Here is a 15,551-nt window from a genome sequence, read left to right on the forward strand (position 1 = left end):
TATATATATAACATTTTTTTGGTAAAAAAATGGAAATATGTTGGCGGCATGCACTCAGAAGCCCATTTCTCCTGAAGCCACTTGAGATACCACCTCAGTAGAGTGAACGCAACCTGACCAGCAGTGGGGACAACACTTCCCCTCGCTCATCCTCCCCGAGGCAGCCCCACCGCCTCCACCAGCACAGGCCAACGCCACCCCACAAGCTGGGGTCGCCTCACTGGGTGCACAGGTTCCTGAAGCACAGGGATGGTTTCCACCACACACAGTGGCAGAAAAGCCTCGTGGCGTGAATACTTGGCGGAGGGTTAAGCAGGCGCCCACTGCCCAGCTGGCTCACCAGACTAAGAGCACAAAACCCCCTGCAGCAACAAGGTTAGCCTGACAGAGCTGCTGGAGCCTCCCAGAGCTCGAGCGAGGAATACAAATTGTTTAATAATAAAACAGCATCAGAAGATTTTTTGTTCTGATAGGGAGATGCTTGCAGCAGCCGCTCCGTGCGATAGCCCACTTCCCGGCAGAGCTCCTGGGACACACCGGTGCCTCCTGCTGCTATTGACTCAGCAACCCACATACAACAACAAAAAAAACACATAAAATGTCAGAAGAAAAAAAAAAGAAAAAGAAAAAAAAAAACATTAAAAATTTATTCAACCTTTTTTCAAAGTGAACCAGAAGGCACCACAGAGAAAAGCATTCAGATGGCCTCTTGCGATATAGAAGCAAATTTTCAAACACGCCTCACCATTAGGGATGTTTCTCTTGCATCTTTCACATCAGTGTTTTCACTAATTACAATTGCAGCAATGGAGATAGCACACATATAATGGAAATGCCATTACAGGAAAGCGTAGGAGTACATCTGCTTTCTCAAAACAAAAACCATCAACCAAGGACCAGCCACAGAGACCTAGGAAAGGCTCGGCAGTAGAAGAAGCACCAAGCAGCACGCTAAATGGGTTTCCAGTAATCACCAGGTTTGACAATTCATGGACTAGAGATGTCTGATATCTCTGGAGGGTTTCAGTTTTTTGGTTGTTTGGTTGGATTTTTTTTTTTTTGAGTCCATTTATATTTTTCTCTCCACTACTCTACTCAGAGCAATCCTCACTGAAAAGCCACAATGCCTCAAAGCTGGAAAGAAAACACTTTGCCTGCCAGTGGCTATTTAATCAGATGGGCCATAACCACCTTCCCCGCTGACTACGAGAGTGACACGGAAATGAAAGGTGATTGAATTCAGAGCAGCAGGAATGATGTAGGAGACCAAGTTCTGCCAACAAGGAGGCTGCAGGTACAGAAACAGGATTTGGTCTTGCAATATGGACTGGGGAGAGAAATATTGTTCTGCTTCCCTCTTTCAAGGGACAAGAAGAAAACCGGCCTTACATCTTTCTCTTGGAAGCTACTGGAAGTCAGTCCTGAGTATTCACCCTCCCCATGGCTTGCAAATACGGGTATCATTAAAAGCTTTAGAAAAATAACACCATTCCCAAGAAGGCTACTTCTGAAATAACCCTCCAGTGAAGCTACTTCAAGAGATAACGATGGCAAGGTCTGTACACGGATTTTACTGGAAAGTAGCTAGAGGGACATGCACAATCAAGAAGAATAGATAACCTGTAAAAAAGCTACCTTTTACACACTCATACTTGAGGGGCATTTTAGTCCATTCAGTTCTTTCTGATGGTTGATTTTACACTGGATCTGCAGAGAAATCTTGTTCAAATTACACCAGCCAAATCTGCTTCTGAGGCATCCCAAAAGCAGAGCCGTGCCACTGAACAGAGCACCAACAGTTAGGGCCAGAGCTGGAGCACACCGTCAGCCCTGGAGCACTGCTGGAACCACTGATAGCTGTGGGCAACACTCGCCATTTACTGAAAACCTAAAGCCTGTTGCTGTAACATAAGGGTCGTGCGAAGTTTAAAACACCTTTGTGAAGTGTCTTGAACAAGAGCTGAGAGCAGCAGGTTCACTGTTTCTGCTGTGATCTCGCCAGAAAGTTAATGGCTACAGGACTTAGCAGGGAAGAGGGGAGCCCGCACACACGCAGCAGGCCAGTCACAAGCCACCCAGGGACTGCAGGTATGCAGCTGGCATTAACACAACAGTTGTAAGGATTTCTTTTCAAACCTGCAATGAACAGCACGTGATTTCTTAGAAAAACCTACGGAGTTAAGAGTAGTAGCTCAGGATCGCATAGAATTGTTTAGGTTGACAGGAAATTTTGGAGATCATCTGGTGCAGCTGGCCCAGGACCTTGCTCGTCTAGGGCAAGGTGTCCCAGCCCATGGCAGCAGGTTGGAACTAGGAGGGCTTTAAAGGTCCGTTCCAACCCAAACCATCCTAGGAGCCTATGCTTTATTACTCTTTAACCATCTTTGTGGGTGTATGATCTCCAACCAGCACGATTCTGTGATTCTGCAGCTTCCACATGAGCTTTCTCCCCGTGACACTCTTCACACCGTTGCTGCCTTGCCTTGTTCTCTGACCTTACTGCCTCTGCTGGGTTTCCCAAAACCTACAGGTTCAAAACATCGAAACTGAAAACTCAGTTCAGCAGAAAAAAAATATCTCATCTCTGAGCCTGAAACAGAGAGCAGCCGGTTTCAGGAGATGGGGGGAGGTGATTAGGAAAGCCTCCCCAGTTTGACTGGCTGCCATCCAGCCAGCACCCATACACAGAAGCAAAGTTATTTCTAAAAAAAAAAATCACCAAGAAATATATATATAGAGAGAGAGAAATAATATATATATATGCTATTCTGACACAAACCAAATTAAGGAAGAATTCATACCACTTTAAAGGAAAAAAAGCAATATTTTAGATTTGATAACATTATTCACACTACAGTTTTGCTTTCAGCCACCTCAGAATGCATTCTGCAGATTTTTCTTTTTCAACTGAAGACCCGCTACAGTCTAGGAGAGCGAGTTAAATGTTAATCAACTATAAAAACATCTAAAATACATAACCAGTATTCATTATGTAGTTATTTTAATGGACAGTTATTAATCAAATTTGAAAGCAAAGAACAGCTTTCCTTGCAAAGTAAATATGGCTGCAATGTAATCTTTTCTTTATCTTTCATATGAGAATGCTTTCATTTACACTTAGATGACATTTTCTAATATGCTCTCACTGTTAAAGTGCTCACACCAAATAAAAGATCCTTGCTGCAGGCAAGTATATTACTACCTAACTAATAAAGCTGATAAGTGACAAGATGTGAGGAAAAGAAAATGAAAACAATTAACTGGAAGTCTGTCAGAGAAACTATAAGCTCTACATTGTGTGCCACAGCTACAAAATCTGAGAAGGGACAGCAGAAACCCCAATCTTTATCCACTGGAGTAACCAAGGCATTAGCCTCCTGACCTCGGTAAAGAATATGGTTCAGAAAAAATGTAATTGAAGGTTCTTTAAATTTAAACCACAAGATGCAGCTAATTATTGTACAGGAAACGTCAGATGACTTGATGGACTGAAATCATCATATTAAATGTATTTTCCACTTCTAAAATAGTCACTTATGACACTAATTACTAGAACTGCTACTATAATCTGCAGATTTACCACTGCAAAGCAGAGACGAGAGAGAGCACACAGCCCAATTTTAAGACAATCAATAGAAACCAGGTGTGAAAAGGCATCTTAGAATCCCATTACCATCCAGAAAGGTATTTTCAGTATGAGCACATACGCATTTTAAAGAGTTCATTACGAAGTTCAGGAATGAAGTCAACAAACTTACTGACAGGAGAGTTAGAAATGATGGGATGGCTGGCTTGGGTAGATGAGGGGAGATGAGAGGAAGTGTGGGATGGACGAGTGGACCACGAGGTGGACTGAGAACTGGCTGGATGGCAGAGCTCAGGGGGCTGTGGTCAGCAGTGCAGACTAGTTGGAGGCCTGTAGCTTTTGGTGTGCCCCAGGGGTCTGTACTGGGTCCAGTCTTGTTCAACTTACTCATCAGTGATCTGGCACACCCTCAGCAAGGCTGCTGACACAAACCTGGGAGGAGCGGCTGACACACCTGAGGGCTCTGCTGCCGCTCAGAGGGACCTCCACAGGCTGGAGGAAAGGGCTGAGAGGAACCTCATGAAGTTCAGCAAAGGCAAATGCAGGGTCCTGCACCTAGGGAGGAATAACCCCAAGCACAGGCTGGGGGCTGACCTGCAGAGAGCAGCTCTGCAGAGAGGGAGCTGGAAGCCCTGGTGGACAGCAGGCTGACCATGAGCCAGCAGTGTGCCCTTGTGGTCAAGAAGGTTTAACAGTATCCTGGGGTGCATTACGAAGAGTGTTGCCAGCAGGTCAAGGGAGGTGATCCTCCCCCTGGTGATCTACTCAGCCCTGGTGAGGCCTCACCTGGAGTAGTGTGTCCAGTTTGGGGCTCCCCAGTACAAGGGGGACATGGAGCTACTGGAGTGAGTCCAGACGAGGGCTACAGAGATGATTAGAGGACTGGAGCACTTGTCATATGAGGACAGTTTGAGACAGCTGGGCCTGTTTAGCTTGGAGAAGAGAAGGCTGAGAGGGACTCTGATCAATGTGTATAAGTATCTGACGGGAGGGCATCAAGACAACGGGACCAGTCTCTTTTCAGTTGTGCCCAGTGAGAGGACAAGAGGCAATGGGCACAAACTGAAGCACAGGAACTTCCAGCTAAATATAAGGGGGCATTTCTTTACTGTGAGGGTGACAGAGCACTGGAACAGGCTGCCCAGAGAGGCTGTGGAGTCTCCTCCTCTGGAGATATTCAAAACCTGCCTGGTGCCATCCTGTGCAACTTGTTCTGGGTGTCTGTCTTTGGACCAGATGATCCCCAGAGGTCCCTTCCAACCCCAACCACTCCGAGATTCCGTAAAAAGGTCGTGAAGGAGAAGCCCCAAGATAATTAGAATGATTAATTATGTATTTTAAGAAATTAGATTAATGTAGCAAAACAAAAAGAATAAAAACAAAATCCAAGCTCTTGTTCATAAAAAAAAAATACTACGGAGATGGAGTAACTTAGGCTTTTTTTTTTTTTCAAGATCAGATAAATACATTATAAACATATCCTGTAACAACTAGGACTTCCACTACAGCTCAAATCATATCTAGCAGACAGGAGGGAAGGTGCGTCATATAAACAACAGATGAGCAACAAAAGCTGGAGACAGGATATTGAATGAGATGCACTTTTACTCCTAACGTAATAAAAAAGCTCTAAGGTACCAGGGATGTAAGTGTCTATCATTTCAACAGCATCAACAAATAACCAGCTTCAGCAGCAGCAAAAATACTGGGAAGGATTGGGAAGGATTCTTGGCAATTTTTTTGGTGTTGCTGTATTGATTACCAAAAAGGTTCATAAAACAAAGAAACAACACATCCCACAACTCATAATTGTCAGCCTTTCGTGCTTGGGGAATAAAAAAGGCTGATCATTAATATGAAGCACTAAGGAAACCCTTACAGGAATTGGTGCCTGTGTGTCATTTTGTCATTCTGTCTCTCCTTCCCACCAGCTTGTACCAATCCTTTGCACCAACACAACTGAACCCACTGGTAAACCAGCTCTGTTACCATGTGTGGGTATCCCCCTGCCCACACAGGCTTTTATACCACTAAGCTCCCTTAAATAGTTCACCACAAGATCCAAAGCCTGTACTGGCCCCATTGGCAGAACCACGCATGGTAACAGAGATTGGCCTAAACCACCTTGGGACACCACACCATCTACTTCCAAACTAAAATCAGGACGTGAATCACAAAAAAAAAAATACAAATAGCAAAGATATTCCATCCTGTTTCAGTGCTCTCACAGTCCAGTAGTAGAGCCATTAATCTCCATTAACATCAAAGAACAGTCAGAGCTCATTACAGAAATTTCTGTTGTTAGAGGTTCCAAATAAATAAGCAGAAACAGAAATTACTGAAACATTTCATTTCAGGAGGGAATGCCTCATTCACTGGGAAGGCATGCTTCGCTGACATATAAAGGTGCACTGAGATAGTTAAAAAAAACATAACTCTTATCTTGGTTAAAATATTCTCTATCACATATCTTAAGATGAACTGTCAAGAGCAAATTTTCATTAAAATGTTAAACTTTAATGCAAGTAACTTTAAATTTCGCTTCATTAAGAAGCTGCCTGTGGTGGTTTATGCTACTTGTAAGGGTTCCAAGCAGCTGTAGCAAATGGCTCCCCAGATGGAGGATTTGTGGAGGCCACTTGATAAAGAAGTGAGTTCATGGAGAAGAGAATCAGCAATGAAATATTAATAAACAGCTGAAAAGATGTTATGCTATGAGAAAGTTGGAATAGGAATTCAAGGTGGGTGAAATGTTTTGATTTTAATTAAATAGGAAATCTGATAAACTTCTTATGTCTTGGACACTGGACATACAATTTAAATTTAATGTCTTTAAACATTACTGATTCCAGAAGTAGATCAGATTATACAGACACTTTCATCAATAATTTTCTTTCTGCAGTATTCCCACAAATTACAGTATAAGGTTGATACTTCGTTTCTGACAAGAAGGGCACTCTTGTCATTACATAATTTCAGAACATTTCTCGCATCTGAGTAGTAATATTCAAAGGGATAAGGGCAGGAAACACATTAACTTTGTGAAAGTAGCAGTGAGTTCCACAGTAATCCTATATTCTTGATTGTCAGCCTCAAGAAGAACCATTTAAGTAGTTTGTGGGAAGAAGGATGTCTATCATTAACGAAGGACACGTTTTAACCACAAAGGGTATTTATTCTAAAAGACCATTAGCTTTCAAAAACACATATGTGAGCTGGAACAGTCACCAACCTTTATTCTACAGGCAGCTCTGAAGCATATTGTAAAGTCATCACCAATTATAAGAATTCACCAAAACAAAAATTAAGCCTTTCTGTAGTCTTGTAGAGTCCTTGTTACAGTTAACACTTCAGTTTTCAGTAATGACAGTCAGCCTGAGGGGATATTAGAGTGCCTCATTAAACAAGCTAATGGGAAATATTTGAGAAAGCAGCACATTTGTACACTGTTCTAGTACACTAACCACTTGCCTAGCAGATAAAGCTAAAATCTTCATTGAAACAGCTCTTATTTGAGAGCAAATATCAGGGAAAGGCTCATGTCCCCACTAATACCTAAGCTCTCCACCCACCACACGTATCTAGTAAAGGCATTAACAGCAGTTAAAAATGGTTACTGGAAGTTGTATCAAGGATGTTTGGCAGAACTCAGCTACAGCAGAGCTCTGAAATACGTCAGCTCAGTGGGACAAAACACTAGCACTGAAAGCACATTAATCTGTGAGAACACAAATCTCAGTAACCAGCAGATTTAAGCGCAGCTCCTCTAGACGTGGGGTCTAACGTCAGCAGACTTCACCAAAGTCTTGTACTTTACTTAAACACTAATTTATCCAAGCAGAATGAGCTGTTTCATCTTAGAGAAACTGTATTGTTGAACATCTAATACACAAAGTTGTTGCTGACGCTTATGTTCTTATCCAGACACTGACCCAAACCAGACTGACTATTATTATTAGTGCCAAAAACCTGTGTTGTTATATAGCGTCCAACTTGGAAGGAGTCCAATTCCCTAAAGAATCTGAAGGAAAATAAATGAAACTCTTACCTAACTGATATCGTTTCAACTGTATACAGCAACCTTATCTTAATGAGACAGAATGAATAACTCTTTCTGCTGTCCACTTGAAGACTCATCATTGTCATGGATATCAGTAGGGATCAGGAACATAGAATCATTATTCAGAAAGAAAAAAAAATAAGATAAAAAGATAAAATAATAAGTGTGCCACTAGAAATAACCACAACTGTCATATTGTAAATGCAAAACCAATTGAGATACCATTAATCTTTGTGAATTGCATCACATGCATAAACTCTCCTTTGATCAAAAGCTACAGATGCAAACCCAAATCTTTGGAAAAAAGAAAAAGAGAGAGGAAAAAAAAAAAAAAAGAGAGAGATGCCGAGTACAACTCTTGTGTAACAAAAGTGCTAAGATCTTTCTCTAACATCTCCAGGGTGGTATATGGCAAGAATAGTATAAAGAAACCACCTATCATAGCAGACACACGACTATCTAACAAACCCAGTAATCATGAAGGAACTATTCATCACAGGAACTATTCAAATGGTTACAAAATGGGGAAAAAATGAGCCAAGACACTTCAGGCAAGATTGAAAAAAGCCTACCATTTACAGGCTAGAGCACGAAAGTTTATGAAAATAAAACCTAGTTTGTTCAGTTTGTTACTTAGCTTACTAAAATAAAAATTAAACCTGAAATCAGACATAAAAATTTGCAGGAATCTTTAGTGGCTTTTATAACTCACATAGAGTAAATATTATCCACAGCCAGAGAACTGCAAGCATTCAGTTCTATCAACTACCATCTGCATGCTGAAGGCAATACAAGACATGCCACAATCAGTGGACAGCTAGAGAATACGTAGGAGAGCTAGAGGGGGAAAATACAATTTTCACAATAGGAGGAAGGGAATTTTTCACAAAAGCAAATAGGAGTGAGAAAGTTTTTAAGGTCAGATGAAAATTAATATTTAAAAGCACTGAAACCACTTCAATTACAGGGTTCCCATTCAACCTCAGCCTCAACGTTAGTACTATAGAACAGTTCCTTTGGGGCATAAATTTAAACATATATATTTTATCCAAAGTCACTTTAAGATTATTCAATGTTACATTAGTCCAAAAAGATGTAAAGAGAAAATTTAGTGTGAGTGTCAAAGTCAGGAGAGACTGGGATTTAATTAAATGCAGACAAAATACAGGCCTGTGTGCACCTCATGAGGTTCAACAAGGCCAAGTGCAAGGCCCTGCAGCTGGGCCAGGGCAATCCCCAGCACAAACACAGGTTGGGCAAAGATGGATTGAGAGCAGCCCTGAGGAGAAGGCCCTGGGGGTGTTGGTGGATGAGAAGCTCAACATGAGTAGGCAACGTGTGCTTGCAGCCCAGAAAGCCAACCATGTGCTGGGCTGCATCAACAGCAGCACTGCCAGCAAGGCAAGGGAGGGGATTGTGCCCCTCTGCTCTGCTCTCATAAGACCCCACCTGGAGCCCTGTGTTCAGCTCTGAGATCCCCAGCACAAGAAGGACATGGATCTGTTGGATTGAGTCCAGAGGAGGGCAATGAGGATGATCACAGGGCTGGAGCACCTCTCCTGTGAAGAGAGGCTGAGGGAGTTGGGGTTGTTCAGCCTGGAGAAGAGAAGGCTCCAGGGAGACCTTACAGGAGCCTGCCAGTGCCTAAAGGGGCCCTGCAGGAAAGCTGGGGAGGGACTCTTTGTCAGGGGGTGTAGCGATAGGACAAGGGAGAATGGCTTTAAACTAAAAGAGGGGAGATTTAGATTAGATATAAGGAAGAAATTCTTCACTCAGAGGGTGGTGAGGCACTGGCACAGGCTGCCCAGAGAAGCTGTGGATGCCCCATCCCTAGAGGTGTTCAAGGCCAGGCTGGATGGGGCTTTGGGCAACCTGGGCTGGTGGGAGGTGTCCCTGCCCATGGCAGAGGGTGGCACTGGGTGGGCTTTAAGGCCCCTTCCAGTCTAAGCTATTCCATGATTCTGTGATATGTCTTTTTTGGGGTCACTTACAGAGCTATCAATATGTATTTAATAATTTGAAGTTTTCAACATTGAAATGGATTTTCTCTTTTTTTTTTCTACAATGAACCAGGCAGGAATAGATTTGTTATTTCTGGAACAGCATTTCTATGAAACCCAAAGGGGAAGAAAAGCTCTTTCAAAAAATATACATATATGCACATAGGCAGGGAAGAGAGTATCACTGATTTTCAATACTGGATTTGCTATGGTTCTCTACACCTGACAGGTACCGTACCAAAAATTGTGATGAAGTATGTTTCAGAACCATTAAAAGAAAACAAGACTATTAGCCCTAAAAAGCTATTAAAAAAACAAACAAACTACTAAAAGCACTGAGGTAGACAGACTCTGTGAACTTAAGCTGTGGAAAATACTTCATTGTGAAACAGTGAAGCAGCATATATTTACTTACAACTCAGTGAAACTTTTCTTTTTTAGCCATAGTACTGAGCTTTTCACGTAAGGAAAATAAGAGCATTTTATTTTTCTTCCACTTAAAAACCAGAAATACAGCATAGTTTTCCTTATGATGGCTTGTATAAACACATAAGACAGACTTTATTTCATTGTTTTGAAAGCGAAGCTTTAAGTTTTAATAAATAGCAATTGGTATCAGCAGTGCTTTGCTATAGACTTCTGTTAGCATGTGCAGAGCTTGCATAGTACAGCTGCTCACTTATATCTGGGAAAAACAGGCAGGTGAGCATGGCCAAGGCACAGGGAGAGATAAGGAGCTGCTTCCTCAGCCAGCCGCTCCTCCCCTCCCAGCAAGGCAGAGGATCAGGATGTGGATCTGCACCCGAGCAGCTCCTTTCCCACTCTGGCCTTGTCATCTGGTGGCTGACGTGGCCTTGTGCTAAGGCACGGGATCAGCACAAGCAGGAACAGAGCAGACGTCCAGCTGGTTCTGCTGACTCAGCCCAGCAAACAGCAACTTTCAGCCAGGAAGCATTGCCTTAGAGTGACCCTGAAAGACTTGGCAGAACCCATCTGCATAACCATTCATTTATGCTAGAAAGCCAGCATTAAAACAGTGCAATCCTTACATGTTTGTTTAAAAAAAAAAAAAAAAAAAAAAAAAAACACACAAGAAGAAAACCTACATACACACAACCCCACGACAACAGCAGTTGAACATTTCAAGGCTTAGGGAAGATTTTCTGTGCAGATAAATTTTATTTTTAGAGGACAAGGTTAGGATTTGGAAGTTACACAGTAAATGAATACCCCTTTTACCCATTTCCAACTTTGCACTTCTGTTTATAAGCCACTTTTTCTGTCCTAGTAAAGTGATGCTTTATCCAACTTATGGAAGTACCCAGCTTTACCCAACTCTAAGGGAAGTGATATTTAAAACAAACGAGGCAAGCGTCAGAAGCTGAACTTGAGAAGCATGCCTTTAACTTAAACTGGAAGCCCTACATCTTCAACTAAGAAATAACTTGGTTTTAACTCTGTCTGTTTCTACAAGAGCAATTATTAAAACAATTGAGCCGGTTAACTTTTCTGTTCACTGCTTTAGGTTTCACTCAGTTAACTGAAAATCCAGCAATGGACTCCAAACACGTAGCTTAAGATGAAGAAAAGAATGTGGTTTCTTAGTAACCACTTGTCATTAATTTCAAAAACAAATCTAGAAAGAGTAATTTCATTGCAAACTTAGTATTTTAGAGAAAAATTATGGAGTAACATTGAATGTGTTCACACACTATTCTGGAAAGCCAGAATATTTATAAAAATACTCTGTCTAGTTTACATTCCCAGTAATTCTTTGTCTACAACACGTAAATACATCACAACTATCAATGAAGAAAACCATATTTTAACACAAATTACTGTATTTAGTTACCCAGTTATGCAAGACACAGGATCATTTCTAGGAAGACAGGTATCAGTTACAGGGCTTTATAGCTATTACTCTGAAGAGAAAAAAAAAGAAAAAAAAAAAAGAAAAAAAGCCTTTCTAGCCTTTAACAACCTAAAACACAATTTTCAAAAATAAGTTTCAATTATATCATTATAATGCAAGTATAATGCATTTGTGAATGTAAGCATAAGTATCATTGTCATGAAAATATGTCACAGTGAATGTTTTTTCTTTCTGTGGTAGATATTTCATTCACAGTGTTGTGTCTATGTGCTACATTTAAAACAAGTGATCCATGTAGAAATAATAAAACACATTTTTGACCGTACAGAAAAAAAAAAAAATGGTGTCTTCATTTGCAACACTGAACATTGGTGTGGGGGGATAGAAATCAATGTAAAACTTCTTCCTCAAGATAACTACAGGTTTTGCATGCTAGGGAGAACAAGGGTGTTCCCAGTATACACAGGTTAAGTCAACACCGTGAGTTTATAGTCCAGGCACTGCACATTTCCTTGCTTTATGAGAAGTGGCCTGTCAAATACCTAGCTGCCAGGCAAGTCCTCCCCAGGGTCTGGAGCTTCCCATTTCAATTACAGTTGCCTGGTGCCCGTGAAATGTGACTGTAACAGGAGATGGACCTGACAAGATGGAGAACCCCAGGTGAGGATCTCCCACGTAATGTGGTTAAGTCCCAGAAAGGATTTTGGCCGCTACAAGGACCTTGCACTGAAGTGTCCTCATTAGATGGAAATTTCATCAAACCAGTGCTGAACTTCCTCAGGCCCCGCAGGCTTACTCCTAGAAGTGGCTTGTGATGGTCTAGACCAGCAGTCACAACTGCAGGGCGAGGTGATGATTCACTCAAGCTGTCAAGGAATACAAGGGTACTTCAGCCTGTTTTGGTGTGCATTTACTTCCCTTGGTTGCTTGTGCTGGCAAAAGAGAGATGTTACATGTGAAAAATGAGGCTGCTGTATCCACAGAAGATGACAAACAAGAGCTGTCAAGCGCTGAAGGGAAAAAAGGAACAGATCAGCTACTCCATTATCAACATCTAAAGGGCAAAAGCTGAGGAGTCTCAAAACTAATCAGGAGCAGGCGGGGAGAAAATTTGGCAGTAATTTCTTAGGGCAGTGGACTGCCAAAGAGCTTCCTAAAAACAAGCCTCCAGGCCTTGAGGGAGAGACTGGTGGTAGACAGAAAATCCCAGGAAAGCCTGGGAGATGTTACCTTCACGGCTTTCAGCTTCTGACAACTTGCAGTCTCTTAGACACATCCTGATGGACAGACATCTTCCAAGCAGCAGATGTAATCCTGCTAACAGGATTGCTTTATTTAAAATTGAACCTTGCAGAGCTTGTTAATAATAGTGCTCAGAGGACAAGGATGCAAAACACCAGCTCACAGCATGAGGAGCACAGTTCCTGGGCCACCCCCACAGAGAGGCTCTTCCCTTCCCCGTGTTTGTGCTCAGGGCACGTTAGTGGTGGAGAATTAAGACAGGGCTGGAAGCCAGCCTGCAGTCAAAGGTGAGCAGGCATCCTAATGACCTCAGTAAGTTTTGTTAATTGTTACAAGACCCTGGAAACTCAGGCTCCCTAACGATGAAAAGGAAGTAAAGATAGGTATCCAAAATGCCCTCTGCAACACTGAGCACTGTACCGATTCTCTCATCTGGCAGTGTCCTCCTTACTGGATGTGGGCAGCAGGGAAGGGAAAAGCAGCAGCTTTAAGAATTAAGAGTTGTCATTCAACATGGCGAATCTGACAGAATCTCATTCCTGTTAACACAGATGCAGTAAATATCCTTGTTAAGACAAAATCCACTCTTCCTGTGAATTGTCCTGCTCCAGTTGTAATACATCACTGTAAGTCGTAAGATGACTAAACAGACAACGAAACGTGCTCCTCTTTAAGTGTGCCAACTTTCAGCCTTAAGTGCCTCATCTTTTTTGTACTCTGAATCACAGCTGCTACAGTCTCTTGTTAATTTTATGAACCTCCTTCGTGCCTGCTTCTGCTGATACACAGATTGTCCTGAAAACTGAAAGCTTTACAGGTAAAAATAAAGCCACTTTCTCTTTTGCAGGGGGAAGACATTCTAATGTCAGGTTCAAGTCTTAAATGAAAACACTCCTGCCACAAACCACCACCAAGAAAAACGACTGAGGCCAGGATCTCTCTGAAATACAAACTTCACAAGCTCTGCACTTGCATCATTACTCTGCCTTTGCAGAGAAAAGTTATGAAGAAATTTTCATATTTGAGGACAACTGACAGTCCTAACACTAGAGCAGAGAGGGAGCTCTGAGTCCTTGCCGAGCTCTTTGTGAGGTAACTCTATGAAGTACTGATTGTGTCTCATCTTCTTTTTCCCTATAACCTAGTCATATTTCACCTGATCTTTTAATTAAAGTTTTCATAAAGCAAGATCTAACTGGAACATCAATTATAGCAAAATCTAGCTACAGATAATTGAATTTTCATTCAAATGTGGAAAAATTGCTTTACATTTTTTCAAACATCTCTGTTTTGTTTTTTTTCCCCCAAATCAAAACAGTACAGATTGCTAACAATACTGCAAAAAGGGCAACATCAGGAGGCAGAATTAATTATCTACTGGAGAAGAACTCATTAAACTGAGCACGAAGAGTAACTGTGAGTAGGAAAGAAACCAGTCATGAGAGCTTCTAATAAAGCACCAAGAACTGGCAACAAAGGACCAAACAGCTCATGGGTGACTGGATTTCTGAATTCCTTATTACCCTCTCCTACCTTCCCAGTTAATACCATTTATATTTGTACACAGTAAGAAACTAATAAAATACCAGAGTCTTTTCCCTATAAAAACAGTTTTATAATCCACTGCAAAGCTGCTGCTGACAGGTTTATATGTAGATAAGGCCTGAAGGAAGTCTCTGTTCTAGCAGCATGCTGCTACTCTTGGACTGAAGATGACTCCTTTAATAGTAGAACCCCAGTCCTTAATGCCTGTGACCTCCTGCAGTACTGTGACAAGAAAAACTTCCCAGGATCTGTTTCCAATGCAGAGCAGCTGCTTTCAGCACTGCAGATGCCTACTGCTCGTTACCTTCAGGTGCAGCGTGACCCACCTTTCCAACACGGTCAAGTTTACATCCACGTTCATCCGCTCGCTCTGAGATTATGTTGCTCTCCTTTCTTAGCTTAAAGGGATTTTAATTGCCAAGACGTACAGACCCTTCACGTACTGTTTCAGCACACCACAGCAGAAAAACTCAAGCTTAGCTGGAAAGTACCACAAGCATTCAGTAGCAAAGTCCTTTAATGAATCTTGTGCTGACTGCTTGTAAGGAATAGAAAAGGCTCATGGGAGTAATTGAAGAATTACAGCAGTTAATGATACAGCATGTCAGGTTAAATTCTGGAAATTACAATCTACGTAACTCCACTGAGATGCATCTTAAAAACATTTTTATAGACCTGAGTTGATTTAAGGTATCTTTTCTGAGCAATGACAAGTATCTGACAATTTGTATATGTATCAATGAACACATGCTTTGTGTTTCCAGTTAAACAGAACAGCACACAGTTACAGAGCCAAGTGGGAATTATATAACAACCAGTAATTGTAAGATTTGCAATAAATAATTTAAAAGCATTTCAGTAAGAGCTAGAGCATCAGGCATCACCAGGCACAGCACTGACTACTGCCACTGGGGGTACTGCCTGCCAAACACATGGGACGGAGAGGAAGCCAGAGAGAAGAGGTCTGACTGTAGGAGAAGTCTGAGAAATGGAAAATCTACAAAGTGCATTCACATAAATCATAATGTTGAACAGATCATCACTGATGGAATTACAGATTTCTTTTTATTATTTTTAGTTTTTAAATAAGGTGTCGTTCACCTGCAGTTCCCAGAATGCCTTCCAAAAATGCAAGCAAACATCAATCAGCCCCACCTTACAGAATGGCACCTGAAGGCACAAAGTGCCACTATTACTTTGAAGTCAGGTCACCAGGCAGCAACAGATCCAGGAGTTACAGACCAA

The 15,551-nt window shown here is 41.7% G+C and overlaps 1 protein-coding gene across 2 annotated transcripts in view; it reads right to left on the reverse strand.

The window, feature by feature from the left end:
* The window catches only part of SLC2A13 (solute carrier family 2 member 13), a 156,002-nt gene that overhangs the window by 126,312 nt on the left and 14,139 nt on the right, over positions 1-15,551 (reverse strand). The window lies entirely within an intron of this gene.

The sequence above is a fragment of the Aythya marila genome (genome assembly GCF_965140915.1).
Source record: "Aythya marila genome assembly, chromosome: 1".
NCBI lineage: Eukaryota > Metazoa > Chordata > Aves > Anseriformes > Anatidae > Aythya > Aythya marila.